Source organism: Oenanthe melanoleuca, chromosome 5, assembly GCF_029582105.1.
Source record: "Oenanthe melanoleuca isolate GR-GAL-2019-014 chromosome 5, OMel1.0, whole genome shotgun sequence".
NCBI lineage: Eukaryota > Metazoa > Chordata > Aves > Passeriformes > Muscicapidae > Oenanthe > Oenanthe melanoleuca.
In genome coordinates, this window is record NC_079339.1 from 10489460 (window position 1) to 10503210 (window position 13751).

The following is a 13751-nucleotide window of genomic DNA, read 5'->3' on the forward strand; positions in this document are numbered from 1 at the left end:
TCATTGTGACTTTCATTACCGAGTCTGACAGCTGAAATAGTTTTCACTGGCCTTTGCCTGGTCTTTGAAAGGGTGAAGAAAAGTAATCTTTCCCAGACTGGAAGTTTATGAGCCCTTATTGCTGGAATTTCAACAGCAGTTGGAAAGTTCATTAACCACTGCTCATTATTTTTGTACTGCAGGAGCTCCTGTTTAGATTCAGTTAACTGCAGTTAAACAATTTAAATATTTTGTGCATACTCAGCATGATCTTGTGTTACACACTCATATTTAGTATGACTTTATTAACTAATTTCTTTTTATTAACTAATTTCAATGCAGGCTCTATTATTATATGTGTTAGTAGCTTCTATGAAGAGAACTCACAGAATCACAGAATGCTTTGGGTTGGAAGGGACATTAAAGATCATCTAGTCCCAACTCCCTGCTGTGGGCAGGGACATCTCCCACTAGACAATGTAAGATAGATCCCCATCCAGGCTGGCCTTGAGTATCAGGGATGGGGAGTCTACGATGTCTCTGGGTAACCTGCTCCAGTGCCTCATTGCCCTTATAGTAAAACATTCCTTCCTGATATCTAATCTAAACCTACTCTCAGTCAGCTTAATTGAAAACAAAAAAAATTCCTGAAGTAATTTAAAAGCTGAATAAAAAATAGCCTTATACTAAAAGTATAAAAGGAATAATTCAGCTTCCATCTATTCCTTTTTGCTAGGCCATTTTAGTCTCTTTAGATGAGACATCCTAGCCATTTCAAGTAATCCTTGTATTTACAGAGATGAAATGGTGTGAGCTATTCTGAATCTGTAGCAAAAGCTTTCTACTTCATGATTCATAATGAAAATATTCCTGCCCTTTCCAAATGCTAAAAGGGCATCCTCTGTGCAGAAGCTAATAGCAATGTATTTTGTTTCTGTTCACATATTATGTTTTGTCCACTTGGGCATTAGGAGATATGTGTGTGCTTTTGCCTTCTGCTGCAAGTGTGGAAAATGCTGTCAAGTTTTCCTGTCTTTTATCTTAAGTTTCAGCACAGAATTGGGCAGTAGAATGTAAGCTGGTAGTGATTTAGCATGTAATCAAACAGGGGAAAAATATTTTTGTTCTCTTGGCAAGGTAAAATTCGAGGTGAATTTTGAAGAGGAAAAGAATAGATGTGTGGACAAACTGTTCCAAAGCTATGCTGATTCCATAAGAAAAATCCGCACTGTGCATATTTGTGTATTTGCAGGGCTCTGGCTTGTACGTATTTGAAAGCCAAATTTATTCCTATGCAAGACCTGTAGTGTTAGGTCAGTGTCTTAATCAGGCAAAATATAGTTTAGGGAATACAATCTGCTTCACCTTGAGCATTTAAGCCTCCATTAGTTTGATAGTTATGGCCGTGAAGGTAAGCTTGCAAAAGGGAATGAGGAGCCAACCTTCTTAAAAGAGGGATTTAGATTGTTTCTTTCCCCCTTACTTCCTGAAGAGTTTTCCTGGGGTCTTTGACTTGACTTAAATAGATCATTGTGGAAGGACCAGCAACCTTAGATATAAACAGTGAAAACAGAAATTTCCTCTCCATTAATCAAGTTGCTACATTTTAGGAAGAGAATGAGGTAGTTGTTACAGGTTAGGCTGTGGTAATTGAGGGTAAGAGTGGAGTGATACAGTGCAAGGAAACATAAAGTATTTATGTAGGTTACCAGCTCTGTTGTGCCTGTCACCTTAAAGCTTGTTTCTTAACATCTCTTTCAGACAGTGAGGTCATTGTGTGGCATCTAAGGCTGCGAATGAAATCTTAGAGATAATGAATTTGAGTGTAGATACATTACATTTTTGCACCAAAATGCAAGATCCCTTCTTATTTTGCTTTGTACAACAATCAGTTAGAGGTCTGTTTTGACCAAGATATGATCTAGTTCAACAGTCATTCATTTGTACTTTGCTGCAGAGTAGCATCTTGCCTCATTTTCACTTTCAGAGGAATGGTGTGACTGCTGAAATCTTCAGACACCAACATACATCCAGAGCAGTTGCTCACATGACCACTGGTGAAAAGGGAATCCAAAAGCTCTTCATTTGTGAAGTCATGCCCCATAGTGCAACTTAGCAGAAGTCTGGCTTCTGCAGGGGGATTAGCTGTGCAGTTGCAGAAGAGTGGAAGCCAAGGTTTTGACTTAGGGTATTAGGAATCTATTAAAATGAGTGAGTGGACATCATGAGGATGGTAATGCATGGAGTGGTTTTATTGGTGCAGTGAATTTAATCCTTTTAGCCTTTATACAGAAATTACAAAGCTTGACAGGGTTATTAGTGAAGTATAAATGAAATCCACCAAACTATGCAGATGTCTGCAGAGTACAGCATACAAAACAGTAGAGTTCATTTTTGAAGTTCTCAGAAAGATAGTGCTGTGAAAGAGAAGCTAAATGGGCAATGGCAAACAAAATTAAAGACTCTGTAGCTTAGAGACAGACAACTTCACTACATCTAGCAGATTTTTGACCATCACTTCCCAAATGAGTAAGTCTGGCCTATCAAGTGGGATGATAAAAAGATAGATGCTAGATCTAGTCATTTTAATTACCTGGATTTGTTCCATTGAAATGTGGTTGCCAGGATATTGTTGCCTGAGTTATATAGAAGACATGCAGATGCCATATTCTTGCTTGTACAGAGGATGAAAACATTTTTGCAAAGTTTTCCCATTTGAACATTTCTCATACATTTCAAAAATCCTGTTTAATAGTCATATCTGAAGTGTTGCATTATCTCCGCTCCTTTACATGAACAGAGAAGTTACTTTGAATGTGAAGAATCCATCTTAGATGAAAGAAGCAAGAGAGACGTCAGCAAGGTAAGAGATTGAATTTGAGACAGATATTTTCATTTAATTTCTGATTTTATACTTGGATAAATCAACATGTTCAGATCAGCTGAGTGTACTGCTCTACCAATCTCACTTTTATAGGCTAATATAGGATTATAAAAGGACTAACATGAAGTAGGATAATTCAGGCTGCTTACTCAGATGCCTTGCCTTGCAAGAATACATAAAGACAAGGCCCCTGCTCACCATAGGCTGGAGTCTGACATAGCAGTACTAAGGCAGCACTAGCCCAGCAAAGTCAGCATAGAACTAATTGAATTATGGTAATGCCCCGACTGTCTTCAATATCTCACTTAAAGATGTCTTTGCTCTATTTGTTGAAGAGCATTAGGACTGCATTAGGTTTAGAGGAGGACTTTTTATAAAGTCAGTTTGTGACTTTTGAGTTTGTAGGGAAGAGAATAAAGTGTCTCCTGCAGCATAAACACGCAGTTATCCCAGATAAAACAGCACATGGGTTCAAAAGCTAAAGGCTTTAAAAGGAACCATTTTAATTCTTCAGTTTTATTCTTCCTTCCCTTTCTTAAAATTCCATATATAGATTATTTGAATTTAGAACAAGTGTGGGTTTCTTTAATCATCTCTGAACGATTGGAAAGGGCAAAAAATAAATCTTCAGGGCAGAAAATGTTTGGTTTAGGGGCTACATATTTGGGTCTGATTTCAGTGATTTTAGATTTTTTCCTGCCTTATAATTAATTCTTATGTTTTCTGAAGGCTTATTGAGTTGTTGCTTTTGTTTTTGTTTTGTTTTGGTTTTTTCCCTTTCCTTAAATGTTTCATCAGCAAAACATCCAAAATCCTTGTCTGGTAAATATTTTAACTTGTATAAACACATCACGCTTCCTAATAACTTCAGGTCCTTTCCTGGGAACAGTTTTTGTTTAACATTCCTCCTTTGCAGTCTTCGTTCTACCATGGGTTTGGCAAACAACCCTTCTTCCCCACTCCTTTTTCCTGAGGTTTGCAAGAGTTAAATTCTTCTAACAGTCAGAAGAATTGCTCTAAAGTTCCTGTGAAGTGATATCTACTACCACAGGTGACAGCTCCCAGTTTCCTATCTTATTACAATTAAGTTTTACTGAGGATTTTATCCACCCACTTTTAAGAAGTTGTTCAGCAAAAAATATTTTTTAAAAAAGTACTTGTTTTATCACATTATGAGAACAGTGTTCCTGACAAAGTATTAGAACACTTCCTCATAAGAACACAGCATATGAAATGCTTTGGATTATAGATTGGTCTAGATAAGTAGAGGGGCAGAACATGAAAACTGTAAGTAAAATATTACAATTTTTATTTCTCTGCAGCTGGGTAGAATATAAATTCATTATGTAACTGAATTTACCCATGATACTGTGTTACCTAGATATCCAAGCAAATTAAGGTGTACACAAAAGGAAGGCAATTTTACCACACTGAAAAGAGACACAAGGTGGTCTGTGGTAACCACACCTGATATAAAATTATATTTTGTCCAGAGGCATCATTAGATTTCTGACTGAAGTGTCAAAATTGGATAGTAAAATGTTGGGTAACTGTTAAGTCGCTCTTATAATAATAAGATAATAAATAATCCTAAGCTTGATATGAGGAAATACTGGAACTTTTCAAATAGTGCTTCTATTTTATTAAATTCTCTTGTTTACATGGTACTGATCTGTTAAGGGAATAATTTTGTTTTTCTATAGTGCAAGCATAGTTTGGTTTTAATTATGCTGAAATTTACATCTTTTTTCCTTCTTGGCCTGAGATATCAACTGGAATTCCCTGTATGTTTTAGCAAACAATAGATACTTGGATGAGATGACTCACAACTTAATGATTGTAGGGCTTTAAACATAGCTCTGCTTCAAATTGTTCCATAAATGTGATCACACTCTTCTTGCACAGGCTTTTGTTGGGCTCCTGAGCCCACAGGGCTTGCATGCAGTCAGCTTCCAAGGATTTTGGTATGTACTCTCATGCTTTCCTCCTTTGGCTCTGGCATTTTTCTTCTGCTGCTGCTTTACAGTAGTAGAAATCTAAATCCCAGCTGTTTTGGAAACATCCTAAATGTTTGGGGGTTTGTCTTGTTAGAGCACAAGTAACTGACTGAGAGACTCCTCACATTACTCCATAGATTCTTTGTCTTAAGGCTACGGTTTAAGTCTTCCAAAAATGACAGACTACAAGAAACTTTAGTTTTCAGGGAGTCTTAAAGCAAGATGAAGCTTTATTTAATGGCATGGAAAATACCCAGTTTCAACAAAAGGAGCAACAAAATCTTCCTTTCTCTGTGCCTTGTCTTATCTGCCCAAAAGTCGTCTCAGTCTGGGGGCTGAAAGATGTTCATGAATCTGTCATTTTTGTCTTCTAAACCATGACATTCATCCAGCTTAGAACGATTTGTCCTGACTAGGTTTTTGCTCCTCACCTTGCCTGTTCCTTATTGTTTTCTTTTTCCAGCTTTGTGAAGATTATGCCAGTCTCATCTTTGTTTCTGTGGGCTCAGTCATGACTCATGACTTCTTCCCAAGAGACTCCATCTCCTTTTTTTTCCCTTTATTTAAGGATGACTCCCAAACACCATCCCTAAGAAGACTAATATTAGCAGCTCTTGCAAACTCTAGCCAATATTCTTAATACTCTATTTTTATAGTCAGAACAGTGGAGAAATTTCAGCCTTTTCCATTGTTCCTAGCTTGGTGAATATATCTACTCCGTTAGCAGAAAAAAGCCCTTGTTCTATGGATCCAGCAATTTTCATAGTGATACTACAGTGCAAACTCTTAATATGCACATATACTTTTAACAATTCCCAAAATTATCTATTCCATTGGCTTCCACTTAATTTGCTTGTGTACACAATGGTTTGTGGTAAAAAATACATCAGCATTGCAGCTGGATTCTTGTTGGTAAGCTGGATTAGTGCTATCGAGTCAAAGGAATCCTGATAGAATTTGACATGTGAAATTCATATTGGTTTGTTGACTTTTGCACAGTTTTAGTTGAGCCCTCCTGATGTCAGGTCATTTAACAGTTTAATCACCAAACCACTTGTATAAACAACTATTTGTTACCTCTCTTATTTGATGGTGAGCTTCTTTCCTGTAAACAGCAGCAGGCTTTGGATAGAGAGCTTAAATGTATGTAGCTTTATCTGTATCCTTATCAAAGTCAAGGGATGAAGTTATTCTGAGCATTGACTTAGCCACATCTATTTACTGATTTCTATAGCTTTTAAAATTGTATGACATTTGCACCTGCTCATTTAACATTTGAGTGTCTAAATTATTAAGATTAGAAACTGATAATACGAGATTTTGCATCTGAACGTTTTGTAATTGCCTGATATCAAATGGTTGTGCATATTCTCTACTCCAGCTGAAATAGCTTCTCTGTATTTAGTTGTCCTATTGACTGAATCACTTCCAATTCATGCTGATCTTTCCCAATTATTTGCTTTTAACTGAAGGTTTTCTGAGCTTTGTTTCTGTTGGATGTAAACTCAGTCACTGTGAGAAACCACATGTGAAAAGAGAAACCTAAATTAAAGGGGTTTTTAAAATGTATTTTGGGCTACAAAATGTCCAAATATAAATACATTTGAATCTGTGGGGAAAAATATATTTGCCAGACACAGCATTTCATATTTCTTTTGCAAAGAAAGTAAAACAGGAATAGCTCTATAAACAAATACCTAGAAACATTTTGATGGGATCAGGCTTTGAGGAGTTGATAAGAAGATACAACAATCTAGAATGGATTCAAGGGTACAAGGCTTAGCAGCCCTGCTAGTTTTTAGAGACTAAAACTGGGAAACAAACAAGTGTAAGAAATGTAAATATAAAGAATGTGTCTTGAATAAAACAGAATGAGCATAGTAGTTTGGGGTTTTTTTAGGAGGCATAAAAGTAGGATAGAGAGCAAGTTTTAAAAAGTGTATCAGAAAGTATTACCCAACTGTGCATTCCCCCAAAGAGGGATCAAATGCCGGAGTGAGCAAGCAGTACTTTGATTTCAATGTGCTGGTTGAGCAGCTTTTTTTAGGGTTCTCTGGACCACAATTTTAAAAAGGATAATTGCTTTTACTCAAAATTGCAGCTGTTTTCCAAGAGGACTAAGAATTCTCAGGAGGGGATTGTTGCTTTGGTGGCTATTTTTAACAAAAAAATCAGCAGGTTCCCCTCAAAGAATAATGCAATTGCATTGCCAGGCTTCAGAGGGAAGGAGAACCAGAAACCAGAAGTCATAAAATTTGATTGACAAGTTGATTTAGAACAGGATGCAGGCAGCTAGAAAACGTATATGGCTTTTGTGAAAAGCAGAGACAGAACCTAAACCACTGTGAAGTCATGTGATTAACTCAGAAACAGTGGAAGCATTTCCAGGGAAAAGGAATGCTGACAGTCATTTTTCCTAACTGAAGCAATCCCCTGCAAATGCAACCAATTCTGTCAGTCAAGAGAGCATGATGAAGCAATACTGAATAGTTTTTTTCCTTCCCTGGTAAAAGCTATGCAGCTTGTTCTAGGGAAAACATAGTCAGGGAGAATCTCCTTCACTGTCATGTCCATGTTCTGTTTACATTCCTTATAGTTCAGTGCTCAGGGGTTCTGAGCACATGCTTGTGTGTGAATCCCATTCAGGGTGGAGGCAAGCAGCTTTAGAAGGCAAGCTGCTGCCAGCAGTTCTCATCCTTCTGACAAAAGCCCAAATGTTCTCATGAACATCTAGGCAATAGAAGGTAAAAAGTGGAGGGACTTTGAACTTGCCTGATTGGTCTCTCATACAAAAGTAGAAGAGCTGTTTCCACTCTGTTCCAACCCCCCTGGAGGAAGAGAGAATGTGAACTCCCTGCCATTCTGGGGCATCTGTTATCTTTGGTATCTTACTGTACAACAACCAGGCAGAGCAACATACTATGGCATTCTGAGATGCAGCAGTTATAAATCATACTGGAAATTTCTTCTCTTGCTAAACTACACTATAGTAGCAGCATCAGAATATGGAGTGGTTGGTTTCAGGGTCAATTAATATGCTTAATCTTTGGTTAAACTCTCTCAATTCCAGGATCCTTGTATCTCGTCAGAGTTACTGGATTATCCCATATTCTTTATGTCTAAATAACATTTGAGTTGTTTTGGTTTTGTCCTGAATTTTCTTAGGCGTTTTTTTTCTGTTATGAGGTAGTAGATGAATGAAAGGTCTGAAGCTGTTTTGGATGAACATTCTGTGTTTTAAATGAAGTAAAGACTATCTCCAAAAGCAGAATCACTTGCTCTGGTGATTATAACACAGAATCCATGAGTGTTTCATTGCCTTGTTGCAGTATGACTTGATTCATCTTGGAATATACATTTTCTAGTAATGGCATGTCAGTCTTATTTTGTGACAGTTCAGTATATCACAAGGTGACATTGATTTTTATGTAAATATATATATAAATATATGTGTTGATATATGTAGGTTAGGGTATCTACTTATGAGATGTTTTAGTGTTAAATTTCTTTGTATAAGACTGATGTTAAGCTTAACATTTCCTTTAAAATGGCGGATAAATATTTGCTTTTTGAATTGTGAATAGGTTTATAAAAAATAGAAAATATTGCTTATAATTAAAACAAACAAAAAAATCCCTAATTTTGCTGGCATTTTTGAATAAAACACTTACCTCTTTTAGAACTTAGACATCCACCTTGGGGAGGATCTTAGGAAGAGAACATACAGAAAAATAGGTCAGTGGCTTCTCATTAATAAACACCCACCAGGAAAATATGATCAGACTGAAGTACAGGAGCAAATGTAGAGACAAGGTTTTAGGCTTTAGGTCTGAGGTGAAAAAGATGCAATCTAATTCAGAGGGGAGGATGAAAAAGGGGGTATAGAAGGAGCAGGTAGAGAAAATGTAATTTTAGGATCTCATGTTGATTATGTTATATCTTTCCAAGAAATCATAAAACTGTATTTTACAGTTCTAGAGGCATGGCAGTAATGTAGGTACTTTAAGGGCTGCCTGGAAAAAATTCCCAGTGCAATGCATCCTGTTAAACGCTGGCAAAGAACGAAGCACTTCTTTGTGAAGCTGCAGATATGTAAAATAAATGATTCTATTAATCCCAGCTTTGCAAAGATTCAAGGCAGACAAACATTTAGCTATATGCATATGGTGATACTGACTATGCGTAATCAATTCCTGTTGTTTTCTGAAACTGCAACATGTGCTCAGTAAAAATATGTTATTTGAGACTTCTTTAAAAATTAATAATTAATACCCTTTGCCTACTTCTAAAGAGAAAAGCAAAAATTATGGTTGCAGTCCCAAACTCAATCCCTTTTTTGTAGAACATCAAACAACTTCTTTAAAATTTTAGAAATGTTCTTACATATATTGTGGATATATAAAAATATTTGCCCTCTCCCTCCCCCCCTTTTTTTTTTTTTGAAACAGTTGGAACATGCTGGCTGAAAAACAACATTTTGAAGCTAGTTACTTTGACCCAAATGATCATACTTGTGTCATATCTCCAATATCTGAAAATGCAAAGGTGCTGTGTTACAATGGAAAGTGACAGCTTCATCTACAGACATTCTTACTATACAGTTGGGGTTTTTTTCCTTTTTTAAATGCACCACCTTAATACTGTCGAAGGAAAAGTACAGAAATACCATCCAATGAACCCTGCAACAGTCTGGCAGCAGCAGTAATCCAGTCAACAAAAATGTATGTTAAAGATTTTCTCTAAAATTTCACTGGTAAAGGTGGAATAAGTTTTCTATTCATATTTTGGGAAACTTTAGAACAAGTGGCTGCATAAAATTGCAGCATTGAAAGCAAGTGTTAACCAAAATCAGTCTCTGATCAGGATTTATGCTTACCTTTACTTTTTCTGTAAAAATGGAAGTCACAGGGTACCTAATGAAATCTTCCCACATTGCTTCCTCAGAAGTTTATTATTACCATATGGTAAATGTAAACTTCAGCCTGCAAATAATTCTTAAAATCTAGGGCTATTAATTGAATTTGCAAACATTCTGGATCAGTGTGGGTAGGGGATATGCTGGTATCAAGTTTCACATGAGATTAGCAATTTTTTATGATTAATTCAGCAAGGGAATGTCATCTTAAATCTATAAAAAATATCTGTATTGCATCTTTTTCCTGCAAATCTTAATTATCTTCTTGCAATATATTAATTTCTCTTGCACTAGACTGGGATATGGCAGGAAGTCTGAATTCAGTATGAATTATGAATTCAGGAAGAAGTATAACATTCACTTGTTTGGCCTAGATTAGTATGCAGTACCAGTCTCCTTCACTTGTACCTCAGATTACCAGAGGATGCTATTACATGTCTGTAGAGCCATGTGGAAGGAGAAGCCTGTAATCTTTTGGAATTCTCCTTATTCTTCTTTTCTGTCTCATTTCCCACAACCAAGGTCAGGTGCAGCTTAGTCATATTACTTATTAACCTCTTCAGCTTTCTTAAAAGATCCCCAGAAAAGTGATTTTAAAACTTCATCTTTCCTCTTTTTCTGGAATCCTGCTATTGTAGTTCACATTTTAACCCCTCACCCCCACCAGCCCCAAATCAAAACAGAAGATGAGCTCTGATAGGAGAAGCTCTCTATAGATGATTATTTATCCAATGGCTATGACTGTGTCAACTCTTCAGGATGATTTTCTTTGACTGATAAACTTTCCTTTTATTTTTCTGCCCCCCCCTCCCCCCACCAAATATAAAAAACTATGAATGCTTTTCTTTCTTTCTTTCTTTCTTTCTTTTTTAAATTCTGTCATCTTTCCAAAAGGATTTTCCCTAGAACACAGGACAATCACATAACAATGTATTTAATGTATTGCTTGTAGGCATGGTAAGGTTTCAATTGCTATTAACAGAAATTAAAGCTCAACCTCAGAAAACAGTTAATTAGACTAACAAATGCATCCATGACCTTGAAGGACTCTGTGTGCTAAAAAATATTTGATGTATTTAGCTTCTTGGCAGACTAGATTTTAAGGGCATGGAAACAGAGTAACTTCCTTGCCCACAAAGGTTTAAATTTCTGATGCTGTTTTGCTTTCTCATAAGTTATTATAAACATCCTAATTTGGTGCTTTATTGGAACTCCAATTAAAACCACTTTCTTAAAGGGAGGAGAAAAAAAAAAGACATAAGTATGGGAAAAGAAGATATAATGATTGCTTTAAATGCTTTGAGTAACTTTTGTCCAGAAGGACTTGGACATTGAAAGTGTGTTTGTCAGTTTGGATCATTTTATTGATCATCTGGCAATGAAAGCTGAAAAACAGATTGACATTTTGTTTCTTGTCCCCTGCCAGTTTCTCATATAGAGATTATTAGCTGGCTATTTTAGGACTGAGAAAAACATTAGCTTTTTATAAATAAAAAGGCTCCTTGTGGCTTGGTGAGGAGGGGTTTTGCAGGAGCTTTGAGTCCTTGTCCCTAAAGCATCAAACCTTTCCAGGTAACATGGGCTGGTGTGCAGGATCATCTGTACCTCAATCATGACATCAAAGCAAAATTGATTTCCATTTTTGTCCATAGAGAAGTTTTCTTTAAGATGATTGGGTTCTAGCAAACCTCTCCTTACCTCCTTCTGCAGGCTCTGCAGTTGCACATTATTTTAATTTAGCTTCTCTTCTGCTGGAGAAAATTGGAAGCAAATTCCCTGCCTTTCAGAAGACTCAACTACATAAGTTGCTGCATAAACATTATTGAATGTTAATAAAGTTTGTTATATTTTACATAAAGGATCTAGCATAGCTGACTGGCAAAGTGCTATTGAGTAATACTACCCATTTGATCCAGCATACATTTTAGTTCAGTTTTTCTGAGTTGCATTCAGGGTTTAATATTCAGCAGAATGAGTCCCATATGGGAGAATTTTATTGCATGTTTTTGCCTTGGATTTTTTTTTTCTGTTTCATATATTAACTTAGCAAAATTGTTCTTATCTTGTTTTTTTCTCTCCTGAAGCTGGCAGATAAGAATTGCACACATAAGTAAAATTTGCATAATGGGTGTCATCAGATGAAAGAAGGTGACTTCAGTTTTGTGAGCACTCTGATGCTAGCAAGGTACAAGCCAGAAAAGCCATTGAAAACACAAATCTTATGCAGGACTGAATATTTAAATTTGGAAAAATGTTCTGTGCAAGAAATCAAAGGGACACAGCAAAAATTTGACCTTAACTCAGGTAACTAATTTTTCCATATAGTTGAGAAATAAGATTATGAGAATGGTTCAATAAAGAAAATTGTCAGTGCACATTATTATTTGTGGGATGAACCTGAGATGGACAGAGATGCATTCTAAGCGTGATGCAAGTGAAGTTTTAACTGATAAAGACATCTTTGAGATGCTCTTAAAATGGAGCATGAAAACTCATGTCCTAGAACTCCAGTTTTAAGTGCAAATGTTATCACTTCTACTGCAAATTTTTAGCCTGTCTGATGAATAATCTTTATACTTTAGTCACTGGTTAAAAAATAGAGCATGTAATCGTGACTCGCCATTATGGATAGCTATTACATATGCGCAGGAAGGATAATAAACAACATTTTAATGCAAAGTATATTTAAGTCTTGAAGCATAAAATCTTCAAAAATAACAACAACAATAATAATGTAATTATTTAAAAATATGCAAATTTTCAAAAGCTCAAATGAAGATACCTACAACTATTTCTATACAAATATGCTATTTGAGTTAAAGTTGTTATCTCCCAGACAGCCCAATTAAAGCCAAAACTAGAAAAAAAGAAAGATTGTGGCAAGATCATTTTGCTTCTGTTGCTAGACAAAGCTTGAGCTTGAAAATGGTTGTGCTCCAAAAATGAAGTCCCTGTATGGATCTTACCTCTGCTTCAGCCTGAGAGCCAGAACACTCCATTTCTTCACTATGCCAAGGATTTTAGTGCTTTTGTTTAGTGCTGGTTTTCATCTCTTCAAAGGCACAAGTAAAAATGTTACAATTTGAGGAGCCCAGCCCAGGAAACGTAACATTGCTATGTTAAATTTGCTACTCCTGCACTGCTGCTTTCATTAAAATCAGGGAAATGGGAAGTTAACTGGTGGGATGGAAGCACACACATGCCATAACCACCAAGCCATATGTAACTGCAGAGAACTGCATCTAGCTACTCTGAAATACTTCAGAATACCTATGAAAAATAATTTCATGTTCTCCCAGGAGTATGCAATACTGGAATACTGACAACATAAATATGTTGTGTTATGGGGGAGTGGCCAAGCCATCCGTATTAGAATGTTTTTACAAAAAGAGATATCACCAGATCTTAAAAAAACAAAGCAAACAAATGACTTTTTAAATATGGTACATGTTACTATGCCTTCTTTTTAGAATTTTAACAGTCTAGTTGAAATAGTTAAATTTTAGCTGCTAATATTTCCTTATTCAATAATTTAGATTTTAGCTAGCAGCTTTCACCTCTGTTTGGCCTGAAATTGCTCACATTAAACAAGTCCCTGGGCAAAGGATCTGCCAAAGCTATAGAATAGAATTTACAAAGCAATTTTGGGAGCGAAGATTGATAGAAGCTTTGTTTTCTTCTTCTTCTTTTGAGTATCTCCAGGATCCTTCTGTGTCCCCTGAATCCTACCTGGACAGCAGGAGTCATGTTTGTGTGGTGCAAGTGGAGGGCCCATACAAAACAAAACTGAAACTCTGCCACTATCAGTTTTCTCTTTAGTAGCAGCAGTAACTTAAATCTGATTTACAAGAACTGGTTTCACTAACTCTCTGGGAACTTGAAAATATTGTGAGGCCTCAATTACTTTAACAAATTTGGGCTAAATTTGGCCAACAGTGGTTATAGGATGCTAGACCAATGAGCAAGCAACTTCAGC

The 13751-nt window shown here is 36.3% G+C and overlaps 1 protein-coding gene across 2 annotated transcripts in view; it reads left to right on the top strand.

Annotated features, from left to right (window-relative positions):
• Positions 1-2613: 2613 nt before the first annotated feature.
• Positions 2614-13751, top strand: part of IRAG1 (inositol 1,4,5-triphosphate receptor associated 1) — a 73403-nt gene continuing 62265 nt past the window's right edge. The window contains exon 1 of one of the 2 annotated variants that reach the window (XM_056494187.1): positions 2614-2842. The gene's annotated coding sequence lies outside the window, so the exon portion shown is untranslated. The remainder of the gene's footprint in view (positions 2843-13751) is intronic. The other variant, XM_056494179.1, reaches the window with a different exon arrangement.